Source organism: Chlamydotis macqueenii, unplaced genomic scaffold (assembly GCF_036417535.1).
Source record: "Chlamydotis macqueenii isolate bChlMac1 unplaced genomic scaffold, bChlMac1.mat HAP1_SCAFFOLD_300, whole genome shotgun sequence".
Taxonomy (NCBI): domain Eukaryota; kingdom Metazoa; phylum Chordata; class Aves; order Otidiformes; family Otididae; genus Chlamydotis; species Chlamydotis macqueenii.
In genome coordinates this window covers 28,774-42,211 of record NW_028239165.1, presented here as the reverse complement: position 1 = coordinate 42,211, position 13,438 = coordinate 28,774, and positions in this window count along the sequence as shown.

Here is a 13,438-nt window from a genome sequence, read left to right as displayed (position 1 = left end):
CTCTTCTCTCGCTCTTTCCCGCAGAGCTCCGGCGATGCACAACTCGAACCGCGAAAGCCGCAATGAGCTTTGTGCAAGCTGCGCAGAAGAAACAAGGCACTAAACCGGCAAATGTCCAGCTAATCTCCAACGTGAAAAGGGTCAGCAAGGAAAGCTCTTGCTAACAGCCCAGAAGCATTGCGACGCTTCTCTGGATGATTTGCCCACCAACACTTCACATCAGCTCAAGCCGGCTGCCCGGAGGAAAAGAGGCTAGGAAAGATCGTAGCAGGCACGGTTGTTGCTGCACGAGAAGTGCCTGCTCCGGAGGCTTCTTGCGAGCAGCGCTAAAAGCACGCGAACATCGCGTTTCTGTGCTTTCCTGAACAGCTTGCGCTGGGACAGTTACAGCCGTGTTTTGCAAGCTGTCCGGGGTTCTGAGGCACTAAAAGTGCGGATGTGTGGCGACTGTGCAAGACGAGAACCGGCTGCTCTGAAAGCCCTTCCTGCTCGTCACGTACGCTTTCTAGCAGCTCTACGGACACACACGCGTCAGCCTCTTCACTGTCCTACACAGCTAGCACGCTGGCAGTTACCGTCAACTTGGAAGCAGCCGCGCAGAAGGCACTCGCCCTGCAACCGGCGAACAGCGCACATTCGCGGCTACACGCGAGCTGGCCGCACTCGGAGCTTTCGCGGCTCTTCTCTCGCTCTTTCCCGCAGAGCTCCGGCGATGCACAACTCGAACCGCGAAAGCCGCAATGAGCTTTGTGCAAGCTGCGCAGAAGAAACAAGGCACTAAACCGGCAAATGTCCAGCTAATCTCCAACGTGAAAAGGCTCAGCAAGGAAAGCTCTTGCTAACAGCCCAGAAGCATTGCGACGCTTCTCTGGATGATTTGCCCACCAACACTTCACATCAGCTCAAGCCGGCTGCCCGGAGGAAAAGAGGCTAGGAAAGATCGTAGCAGGCACGGTTGTTGCTGCACGAGAAGTGCCTGCTCCGGAGGCTTCTTGCGAGCAGCGCTAAAAGCACGCGAACATCGCGTTTCTGTGCTTTCCTGAACAGCTTGCGCTGGGACAGTTACAGCCGTGTTTTGCAAGCTGTCCGGGGTTCTGAGGCACTAAAAGTGCGGATGTGTGGCGACTGTGCAAGACGAGAACCGGCTGCTCTGAAAGCCCTTCCTGCTCGTCACGTACGCTTTCTAGCAGCTCTACGGACACACACGCGTCAGCCTCTTCACTGTCCTACACAGCTAGCACGCTGGCAGTTACCGTCAACTTGGAAGCAGCCGCGCAGAAGGCACTCGCCCTGCAACCGGCGAACAGCGCACATTCGCGGCTACACGCGAGCTGGCCGCACCCGGAGCTTTCGCGGCTCTTCTCTCGCTCTTTCCCGCAGAGCTCCGGCGATGCACAACTCGAACCGCGAAAGCCGCAATGAGCTTTGTGCAAGCTGCGCAGAAGAAACAAGGCACTAAACCGGCAAATGTCCAGCTAATCTCCAACGTGAAAAGGCTCAGCAAGGAAAGCTCTTGCTAACAGCCCAGAAGCATTGCGACGCTTCTCTGGATGATTTGCCCACCAACACTTCACATCAGCTCAAGCCGGCTGCCCGGAGGAAAAGAGGCTAGGAAAGATCGTAGCAGGCACGGTTGTTGCTGCACGAGAAGTGCCTGCTCCGGAGGCTTCTTGCGAGCAGCGCTAAAAGCACGCGAACATCGCGTTTCTGTGCTTTCCTGAACAGCTTGCGCTGGGACAGTTACAGCCGTGTTTTGCAAGCTGTCCGGGGTTCTGAGGCACTAAAAGTGCGGATGTGTGGCGACTGTGCAAGACGAGAACCGGCTGCTCTGAAAGCCCTTCCTGCTCGTCACGTACGCTTTCTAGCAGCTCTACGGACACACACGCGTCAGCCTCTTCACTGTCCTACACAGCTAGCACGCTGGCAGTTACCGTCAACTTGGAAGCAGCCGCGCAGAAGGCACTCGCCCTGCAACCGGCGAACAGCGCACATTCGCGGCTACACGCGAGCTGGCCGCACTCGGAGCTTTCGCGGCTCTTCTCTCGCTCTTTCCCGCAGAGCTCCGGCGATGCACAACTCGAACCGCGAAAGCCGCAATGAGCTTTGTGCAAGCTGCGCAGAAGAAACAAGGCACTAAACCGGCAAATGTCCAGCTAATCTCCAACGTGAAAAGGCTCAGCAAGGAAAGCTCTTGCTAACAGCCCAGAAGCATTGCGACGCTTCTCTGGATGATTTGCCCACCAACACTTCACATCAGCTCAAGCCGGCTGCCCGGAGGAAAAGAGGCTAGGAAAGATCGTAGCAGGCACGGTTGTTGCTGCACGAGAAGTGCCTGCTCCGGAGGCTTCTTGCGAGCAGCGCTAAAAGCACGCGAACATCGCGTTTCTGTGCTTTCCTGAACAGCTTGCGCTGGGACAGTTACAGCCGTGTTTTGCAAGCTGTCCGGGGTTCTGAGGCACTAAAAGTGCGGATGTGTGGCGACTGTGCAAGACGAGAACCGGCTGCTCTGAAAGCCCTTCCTGCTCGTCACGTACGCTTTCTAGCAGCTCTACGGACACACACGCGTCAGCCTCTTCACTGTCCTACACAGCTAGCACGCTGGCAGTTACCGTCAACTTGGAAGCAGCCGCGCAGAAGGCAGTCGCCCTGCAACCGGCGAACAGCGCACATTCGCGGCTACACGCGAGCTGGCCGCACTCGGAGCTTTCGCGGCTCTTCTCTCGCTCTTTCCCGCAGAGCTCCGGCGATGCACAACTCGAACCGCGAAAGCCGCAATGAGCTTTGTGCAAGCTGCGCAGAAGAAACAAGGCACTAAACCGGCAAATGTCCAGCTAATCTCCAACGTGAAAAGGCTCAGCAAGGAAAGCTCTTGCTAACAGCCCAGAAGCATTGCGACGCTTCTCTGGATGATTTGCCCACCAACACTTCACATCAGCTCAAGCCGGCTGCCCGGAGGAAAAGAGGCTAGGAAAGATCGTAGCAGGCACGGTTGTTGCTGCACGAGAAGTGCCTGCTCCGGAGGCTTCTTGCGAGCAGCGCTAAAAGCACGCGAACATCGCGTTTCTGTGCTTTCCTGAACAGCTTGCGCTGGGACAGTTACAGCCGTGTTTTGCAAGCTGTCCGGGGTTCTGAGGCACTAAAAGTGCGGATGTGTGGCGACTGTGCAAGACGAGAACCGGCTGCTCTGAAAGCCCTTCCTGCTCGTCACGTACGCTTTCTAGCAGCTCTACGGACACACACGCGTCAGCCTCTTCACTGTCCTACACAGCTAGCACGCTGGCAGTTACCGTCAACTTGGAAGCAGCCGCGCAGAAGGCACTCGCCCTGCAACCGGCGAACAGCGCACATTCGCGGCTACACGCGAGCTGGCCGCACCCGGAGCTTTCGCGGCTCTTCTCTCGCTCTTTCCCGCAGAGCTCCGGCGATGCACAACTCGAACCGCGAAAGCCGCAATGAGCTTTGTGCAAGCTGCGCAGAAGAAACAAGGCACTAAACCGGCAAATGTCCAGCTAATCTCCAACGTGAAAAGGGTCAGCAAGGAAAGCTCTTGCTAACAGCCCAGAAGCATTGCGACGCTTCTCTGGATGATTTGCCCACCAACACTTCACATCAGCTCAAGCCGGCTGCCCGGAGGAAAAGAGGCTAGGAAAGATCGTAGCAGGCACGGTTGTTGCTGCACGAGAAGTGCCTGCTCCGGAGGCTTCTTGCGAGCAGCGCTAAAAGCACGCGAACATCGCGTTTCTGTGCTTTCCTGAACAGCTTGCGCTGGGACAGTTACAGCCGTGTTTTGCAAGCTGTCCGGGGTTCTGAGGCACTAAAAGTGCGGATGTGTGGCGACTGTCCAAGACGAGAACCGGCTGCTCTGAAAGCCCTTCCTGCTCTTCACGTACGCTTTCTAGCAGCTCTACGGACACACACGCGTCAGCCTCTTCACTGTCCTACACAGCTAGCACGCTGGCAGTTACCGTCAACTTGGAAGCAGCCGCGCAGAAGGCACTCGCCCTGCAACCGGCGAACAGCGCACATTCGCGGCTACACGCGAGCTGGCCGCACCCGGAGCTTTCGCGGCTCTTCTCTCGCTCTTTCCCGCAGAGCTCCGGCGATGCACAACTCGAACCGCGAAAGCCGCAATGAGCTTTGTGCAAGCTGCGCAGAAGAAACAAGGCACTAAACCGGCAAATGTCCAGCTAATCTCCAACGTGAAAAGGCTCAGCAAGGAAAGCTCTTGCTAACAGCCCAGAAGCATTGCGACGCTTCTCTGGATGATTTGCCCACCAACACTTCACATCAGCTCAAGCCGGCTGCCCGGAGGAAAAGAGGCTAGGAAAGATCGTAGCAGGCACGGTTGTTGCTGCACGAGAAGTGCCTGCTCCGGAGGCTTCTTGCGAGCAGCGCTAAAAGCACGCGAACATCGCGTTTCTGTGCTTTCCTGAACAGCTTGCGCTGGGACAGTTACAGCCGTGTTTTGCAAGCTGTCCGGGGTTCTGAGGCACTAAAAGTGCGGATGTGTGGCGACTGTGCAAGACGAGAACCGGCTGCTCTGAAAGCCCTTCCTGCTCGTCACGTACGCTTTCTAGCAGCTCTACGGACACACACGCGTCAGCCTCTTCACTGTCCTACACAGCTAGCACGCTGGCAGTTACCGTCAACTTGGAAGCAGCCGCGCAGAAGGCACTCGCCCTGCAACCGGCGAACAGCGCACATTCGCGGCTACACGCGAGCTGGCCGCACCCGGAGCTTTCGCGGCTCTTCTCTCGCTCTTTCCCGCAGAGCTCCGGCGATGCACAACTCGAACCGCGAAAGCCGCAATGAGCTTTGTGCAAGCTGCGCAGAAGAAACAAGGCACTAAACCGGCAAATGTCCAGCTAATCTCCAACGTGAAAAGGGTCAGCAAGGAAAGCTCTTGCTAACAGCCCAGAAGCATTGCGACGCTTCTCTGGATGATTTGCCCACCAACACTTCACATCAGCTCAAGCCGGCTGCCCGGAGGAAAAGAGGCTAGGAAAGATCGTAGCAGGCACGGTTGTTGCTGCACGAGAAGTGCCTGCTCCGGAGGCTTCTTGCGAGCAGCGCTAAAAGCACGCGAACATCGCGTTTCTGTGCTTTCCTGAACAGCTTGCGCTGGGACAGTTACAGCCGTGTTTTGCAAGCTGTCCGGGGTTCTGAGGCACTAAAAGTGCGGATGTGTGGCGACTGTCCAAGACGAGAACCGGCTGCTCTGAAAGCCCTTCCTGCTCGTCACGTACGCTTTCTAGCAGCTCTACGGACACACACGCGTCAGCCTCTTCACTGTCCTACACAGCTAGCACGCTGGCAGTTACCGTCAACTTGGAAGCAGCCGCGCAGAAGGCACTCGCCCTGCAACCGGCGAACAGCGCACATTCGCGGCTACACGCGAGCTGGCCGCACCCGGAGCTTTCGCGGCTCTTCTCTCGCTCTTTCCCGCAGAGCTCCGGCGATGCACAACTCGAACCGCGAAAGCCGCAATGAGCTTTGTGCAAGCTGCGCAGAAGAAACAAGGCACTAAACCGGCAAATGTCCAGCTAATCTCCAACGTGAAAAGGGTCAGCAAGGAAAGCTCTTGCTAACAGCCCAGAAGCATTGCGACGCTTCTCTGGATGATTTGCCCACCAACACTTCACATCAGCTCAAGCCGGCTGCCCGGAGGAAAAGAGGCTAGGAAAGATCGTAGCAGGCACGGTTGTTGCTGCACGAGAAGTGCCTGCTCCGGAGGCTTCTTGCGAGCAGCGCTAAAAGCACGCGAACATCGCGTTTCTGTGCTTTCCTGAACAGCTTGCGCTGGGACAGTTACAGCCGTGTTTTGCAAGCTGTCCGGGGTTCTGAGGCACTAAAAGTGCGGATGTGTGGCGACTGTGCAAGACGAGAACCGGCTGCTCTGAAAGCCCTTCCTGCTCGTCACGTACGCTTTCTAGCAGCTCTACGGACACACACGCGTCAGCCTCTTCACTGTCCTACACAGCTAGCACGCTGGCAGTTACCGTCAACTTGGAAGCAGCCGCGCAGAAGGCACTCGCCCTGCAACCGGCGAACAGCGCACATTCGCGGCTACACGCGAGCTGGCCGCACCCGGAGCTCTCGCGGCTCTTCTCTCGCTCTTTCCCGCAGAGCTCCGGCGATGCACAACTCGAACCGCGAAAGCCGCAATGAGCTTTGTGCAAGCTGCGCAGAAGAAACAAGGCACTAAACCGGCAAATGTCCAGCTAATCTCCAACGTGAAAAGGCTCAGCAAGGAAAGCTCTTGCTAACAGCCCAGAAGCATTGCGACGCTTCTCTGGATGATTTGCCCACCAACACTTCACATCAGCTCAAGCCGGCTGCCCGGAGGAAAAGAGGCTAGGAAAGATCGTAGCAGGCACGGTTGTTGCTGCACGAGAAGTGCCTGCTCCGGAGGCTTCTTGCGAGCAGCGCTAAAAGCACGCGAACATCGCGTTTCTGTGCTTTCCTGAACAGCTTGCGCTGGGACAGTTACAGCCGTGTTTTGCAAGCTGTCCGGGGTTCTGAGGCACTAAAAGTGCGGATGTGTGGCGACTGTGCAAGACGAGAACCGGCTGCTCTGAAAGCCCTTCCTGCTCTTCACGTACGCTTTCTAGCAGCTCTACGGACACACACGCGTCAGCCTCTTCACTGTCCTACACAGCTAGCACGCTGGCAGTTACCGTCAACTTGGAAGCAGCCGCGCAGAAGGCACTCGCCCTGCAACCGGCGAACAGCGCACATTCGCGGCTACACGCGAGCTGGCCGCACTCGGAGCTTTCGCGGCTCTTCTCTCGCTCTTTCCCGCAGAGCTCCGGCGATGCACAACTCGAACCGCGAAAGCCGCAATGAGCTTTGTGCAAGCTGCGCAGAAGAAACAAGGCACTAAACCGGCAAATGTCCAGCTAATCTCCAACGTGAAAAGGCTCAGCAAGGAAAGCTCTTGCTAACAGCCCAGAAGCATTGCGACTCTTCTCTGGATGATTTGCCCACCAACACTTCACATCAGCTCAAGCCGGCTGCCCGGAGGAAAAGAGGCTAGGAAAGATCGTAGCAGGCACGGTTGTTGCTGCACGAGAAGTGCCTGCTCCGGAGGCTTCTTGCGAGCAGCGCTAAAAGCACGCGAACATCGCGTTTCTGTGCTTTCCTGAACAGCTTGCGCTGGGACAGTTACAGCCGTGTTTTGCAAGCTGTCCGGGGTTCTGAGGCACTAAAAGTGCGGATGTGTGGCGACTGTGCAAGACGAGAACCGGCTGCTCTGAAAGCCCTTCCTGCTCGTCACGTACGCTTTCTAGCAGCTCTACGGACACACACGCGTCAGCCTCTTCACTGTCCTACACAGCTAGCACGCTGGCAGTTACCGTCAACTTGGAAGCAGCCGCGCAGAAGGCACTCGCCCTGCAACCGGCGAACAGCGCACATTCGCGGCTACACGCGAGCTGGCCGCACCCGGAGCTTTCGCGGCTCTTCTCTCGCTCTTTCCCGCAGAGCTCCGGCGATGCACAACTCGAACCGCGAAAGCCGCAATGAGCTTTGTGCAAGCTGCGCAGAAGAAACAAGGCACTAAACCGGCAAATGTCCAGCTAATCTCCAACGTGAAAAGGCTCAGCAAGGAAAGCTCTTGCTAACAGCCCAGAAGCATTGCGACGCTTCTCTGGATGATTTGCCCACCAACACTTCACATCAGCTCAAGCCGGCTGCCCGGAGGAAAAGAGGCTAGGAAAGATCGTAGCAGGCACGGTTGTTGCTGCACGAGAAGTGCCTGCTCCGGAGGCTTCTTGCGAGCAGCGCTAAAAGCACGCGAACATCGCGTTTCTGTGCTTTCCTGAACAGCTTGCGCTGGGACAGTTACAGCCGTGTTTTGCAAGCTGTCCGGGGTTCTGAGGCACTAGAAGTGCGGATGTGTGGCGACTGTCCAAGACGAGAACCGGCTGCTCTGAAAGCCCTTCCTGCTCGTCACGTACGCTTTCTAGCAGCTCTACGGACACACACGCGTCAGCCTCTTCACTGTCCTACACAGCTAGCACGCTGGCAGTTACCGTCAACTTGGAAGCAGCCGCGCAGAAGGCACTCGCCCTGCAACCGGCGAACAGCGCACATTCGCGGCTACACGCGAGCTGGCCGCACCCGGAGCTTTCGCGGCTCTTCTCTCGCTCTTTCCCGCAGAGCTCCGGCGATGCACAACTCGAACCGCGAAAGCCGCAATGAGCTTTGTGCAAGCTGCGCAGAAGAAACAAGGCACTAAACCGGCAAATGTCCAGCTAATCTCCAACGTGAAAAGGCTCAGCAAGGAAAGCTCTTGCTAACAGCCCAGAAGCATTGCGACGCTTCTCTGGATGATTTGCCCACCAACACTTCACATCAGCTCAAGCCGGCTGCCCGGAGGAAAAGAGGCTAGGAAAGATCGTAGCAGGCACGGTTGTTGCTGCACGAGAAGTGCCTGCTCCGGAGGCTTCTTGCGAGCAGCGCTAAAAGCACGCGAACATCGCGTTTCTGTGCTTTCCTGAACAGCTTGCGCTGGGACAGTTACAGCCGTGTTTTGCAAGCTGTCCGGGGTTCTGAGGCACTAAAAGTGCGGATGTGTGGCGACTGTGCAAGACGAGAACCGGCTGCTCTGAAAGCCCTTCCTGCTCGTCACGTACGCTTTCTAGCAGCTCTACGGACACACACGCGTCAGCCTCTTCACTGTCCTACACAGCTAGCACGCTGGCAGTTACCGTCAACTTGGAAGCAGCCGCGCAGAAGGCAGTCGCCCTGCAACCGGCGAACAGCGCACATTCGCGGCTACACGCGAGCTGGCCGCACTCGGAGCTTTCGCGGCTCTTCTCTCGCTCTTTCCCGCAGAGCTCCGGCGATGCACAACTCGAACCGCGAAAGCCGCAATGAGCTTTGTGCAAGCTGCGCAGAAGAAACAAGGCACTAAACCGGCAAATGTCCAGCTAATCTCCAACGTGAAAAGGCTCAGCAAGGAAAGCTCTTGCTAACAGCCCAGAAGCATTGCGACGCTTCTCTGGATGATTTGCCCACCAACACTTCACATCAGCTCAAGCCGGCTGCCCGGAGGAAAAGAGGCTAGGAAAGATCGTAGCAGGCACGGTTGTTGCTGCACGAGAAGTGCCTGCTCCGGAGGCTTCTTGCGAGCAGCGCTAAAAGCACGCGAACATCGCGTTTCTGTGCTTTCCTGAACAGCTTGCGCTGGGACAGTTACAGCCGTGTTTTGCAAGCTGTCCGGGGTTCTGAGGCACTAAAAGTGCGGATGTGTGGCGACTGTGCAAGACGAGAACCGGCTGCTCTGAAAGCCCTTCCTGCTCGTCACGTACGCTTTCTAGCAGCTCTACGGACACACACGCGTCAGCCTCTTCACTGTCCTACACAGCTAGCACGCTGGCAGTTACCGTCAACTTGGAAGCAGCCGCGCAGAAGGCACTCGCCCTGCAACCGGCGAACAGCGCACATTCGCGGCTACACGCGAGCTGGCCGCACCCGGAGCTTTCGCGGCTCTTCTCTCGCTCTTTCCCGCAGAGCTCCGGCGATGCACAACTCGAACCGCGAAAGCCGCAATGAGCTTTGTGCAAGCTGCGCAGAAGAAACAAGGCACTAAACCGGCAAATGTCCAGCTAATCTCCAACGTGAAAAGGGTCAGCAAGGAAAGCTCTTGCTAACAGCCCAGAAGCATTGCGACGCTTCTCTGGATGATTTGCCCACCAACACTTCACATCAGCTCAAGCCGGCTGCCCGGAGGAAAAGAGGCTAGGAAAGATCGTAGCAGGCACGGTTGTTGCTGCACGAGAAGTGCCTGCTCCGGAGGCTTCTTGCGAGCAGCGCTAAAAGCACGCGAACATCGCGTTTCTGTGCTTTCCTGAACAGCTTGCGCTGGGACAGTTACAGCCGTGTTTTGCAAGCTGTCCGGGGTTCTGAGGCACTAAAAGTGCGGATGTGTGGCGACTGTCCAAGACGAGAACCGGCTGCTCTGAAAGCCCTTCCTGCTCTTCACGTACGCTTTCTAGCAGCTCTACGGACACACACGCGTCAGCCTCTTCACTGTCCTACACAGCTAGCACGCTGGCAGTTACCGTCAACTTGGAAGCAGCCGCGCAGAAGGCACTCGCCCTGCAACCGGCGAACAGCGCACATTCGCGGCTACACGCGAGCTGGCCGCACCCGGAGCTTTCGCGGCTCTTCTCTCGCTCTTTCCCGCAGAGCTCCGGCGATGCACAACTCGAACCGCGAAAGCCGCAATGAGCTTTGTGCAAGCTGCGCAGAAGAAACAAGGCACTAAACCGGCAAATGTCCAGCTAATCTCCAACGTGAAAAGGCTCAGCAAGGAAAGCTCTTGCTAACAGCCCAGAAGCATTGCGACGCTTCTCTGGATGATTTGCCCACCAACACTTCACATCAGCTCAAGCCGGCTGCCCGGAGGAAAAGAGGCTAGGAAAGATCGTAGCAGGCACGGTTGTTGCTGCACGAGAAGTGCCTGCTCCGGAGGCTTCTTGCGAGCAGCGCTAAAAGCACGCGAACATCGCGTTTCTGTGCTTTCCTGAACAGCTTGCGCTGGGACAGTTACAGCCGTGTTTTGCAAGCTGTCCGGGGTTCTGAGGCACTAAAAGTGCGGATGTGTGGCGACTGTGCAAGACGAGAACCGGCTGCTCTGAAAGCCCTTCCTGCTCGTCACGTACGCTTTCTAGCAGCTCTACGGACACACACGCGTCAGCCTCTTCACTGTCCTACACAGCTAGCACGCTGGCAGTTACCGTCAACTTGGAAGCAGCCGCGCAGAAGGCACTCGCCCTGCAACCGGCGAACAGCGCACATTCGCGGCTACACGCGAGCTGGCCGCACCCGGAGCTTTCGCGGCTCTTCTCTCGCTCTTTCCCGCAGAGCTCCGGCGATGCACAACTCGAACCGCGAAAGCCGCAATGAGCTTTGTGCAAGCTGCGCAGAAGAAACAAGGCACTAAACCGGCAAATGTCCAGCTAATCTCCAACGTGAAAAGGGTCAGCAAGGAAAGCTCTTGCTAACAGCCCAGAAGCATTGCGACGCTTCTCTGGATGATTTGCCCACCAACACTTCACATCAGCTCAAGCCGGCTGCCCGGAGGAAAAGAGGCTAGGAAAGATCGTAGCAGGCACGGTTGTTGCTGCACGAGAAGTGCCTGCTCCGGAGGCTTCTTGCGAGCAGCGCTAAAAGCACGCGAACATCGCGTTTCTGTGCTTTCCTGAACAGCTTGCGCTGGGACAGTTACAGCCGTGTTTTGCAAGCTGTCCGGGGTTCTGAGGCACTAAAAGTGCGGATGTGTGGCGACTGTGCAAGACGAGAACCGGCTGCTCTGAAAGCCCTTCCTGCTCGTCACGTACGCTTTCTAGCAGCTCTACGGACACACACGCGTCAGCCTCTTCACTGTCCTACACAGCTAGCACGCTGGCAGTTACCGTCAACTTGGAAGCAGCCGCGCAGAAGGCACTCGCCCTGCAACCGGCGAACAGCGCACATTCGCGGCTACACGCGAGCTGGCCGCACCCGGAGCTTTCGCGGCTCTTCTCTCGCTCTTTCCCGCAGAGCTCCGGCGATGCACAACTCGAACCGCGAAAGCCGCAATGAGCTTTGTGCAAGCTGCGCAGAAGAAACAAGGCACTAAACCGGCAAATGTCCAGCTAATCTCCAACGTGAAAAGGGTCAGCAAGGAAAGCTCTTGCTAACAGCCCAGAAGCATTGCGACGCTTCTCTGGATGATTTGCCCACCAACACTTCACATCAGCTCAAGCCGGCTGCCCGGAGGAAAAGAGGCTAGGAAAGATCGTAGCAGGCACGGTTGTTGCTGCACGAGAAGTGCCTGCTCCGGAGGCTTCTTGCGAGCAGCGCTAAAAGCACGCGAACATCGCGTTTCTGTGCTTTCCTGAACAGCTTGCGCTGGGACAGTTACAGCCGTGTTTTGCAAGCTGTCCGGGGTTCTGAGGCACTAAAAGTGCGGATGTGTGGCGACTGTGCAAGACGAGAACCGGCTGCTCTGAAAGCCCTTCCTGCTCTTCACGTACGCTTTCTAGCAGCTCTACGGACACACACGCGTCAGCCTCTTCACTGTCCTACACAGCTAGCACGCTGGCAGTTACCGTCAACTTGGAAGCAGCCGCGCAGAAGGCACTCGCCCTGCAACCGGCGAACAGCGCACATTCGCGGCTACACGCGAGCTGGCCGCACCCGGAGCTTTCGCGGCTCTTCTCTCGCTCTTTCCCGCAGAGCTCCGGCGATGCACAACTCGAACCGCGAAAGCCGCAATGAGCTTTGTGCAAGCTGCGCAGAAGAAACAAGGCACTAAACCGGCAAATGTCCAGCTAATCTCCAACGTGAAAAGGCTCAGCAAGGAAAGCTCTTGCTAACAGCCCAGAAGCATTGCGACGCTTCTCTGGATGATTTGCCCACCAACACTTCACATCAGCTCAAGCCGGCTGCCCGGAGGAAAAGAGGCTAGGAAAGATCGTAGCAGGCACGGTTGTTGCTGCACGAGAAGTGCCTGCTCCGGAGGCTTCTTGCGAGCAGCGCTAAAAGCACGCGAACATCGCGTTTCTGTGCTTTCCTGAACAGCTTGCGCTGGGACAGTTACAGCCGTGTTTTGCAAGCTGTCCGGGGTTCTGAGGCACTAAAAGTGCGGATGTGTGGCGACTGTGCAAGACGAGAACCGGCTGCTCTGAAAGCCCTTCCTGCTCGTCACGTACGCTTTCTAGCAGCTCTACGGACACACACGCGTCAGCCTCTTCACTGTCCTACACAGCTAGCACGCTGGCAGTTACCGTCAACTTGGAAGCAGCCGCGCAGAAGGCAGTCGCCCTGCAACCGGCGAACAGCGCACATTCGCGGCTACACGCGAGCTGGCCGCACTCGGAGCTTTCGCGGCTCTTCTCTCGCTCTTTCCCGCAGAGCTCCGGCGATGCACAACTCGAACCGCGAAAGCCGCAATGAGCTTTGTGCAAGCTGCGCAGAAGAAACAAGGCACTAAACCGGCAAATGTCCAGCTAATCTCCAACGTGAAAAGGGTCAGCAAGGAAAGCTCTTGCTAACAGCCCAGAAGCATTGCGACGCTTCTCTGGATGATTTGCCCACCAACACTTCACATCAGCTCAAGCCGGCTGCCCGGAGGAAAAGAGGCTAGGAAAGATCGTAGCAGGCACGGTTGTTGCTGCACGAGAAGTGCCTGCTCCGGAGGCTTCTTGCGAACAGCGCTAAAAGCACGCGAACATCGCGTTTCTGTGCTTTCCTGAACAGCTTGCGCTGGGACAGTTACAGCCGTGTTTTGCAAGCTGTCCGGGGTTCTGAGGCACTAAAAGTGCGGATGTGTGGCGACTGTGCAAGACGAGAACCGGCTGCTCTGAAAGCCCTTCCTGCTCGTCACGTACGCTTTCTAGCAGCTCTACGGACACACACGCGTCAGCCTCTTCACTGTCCTACACAG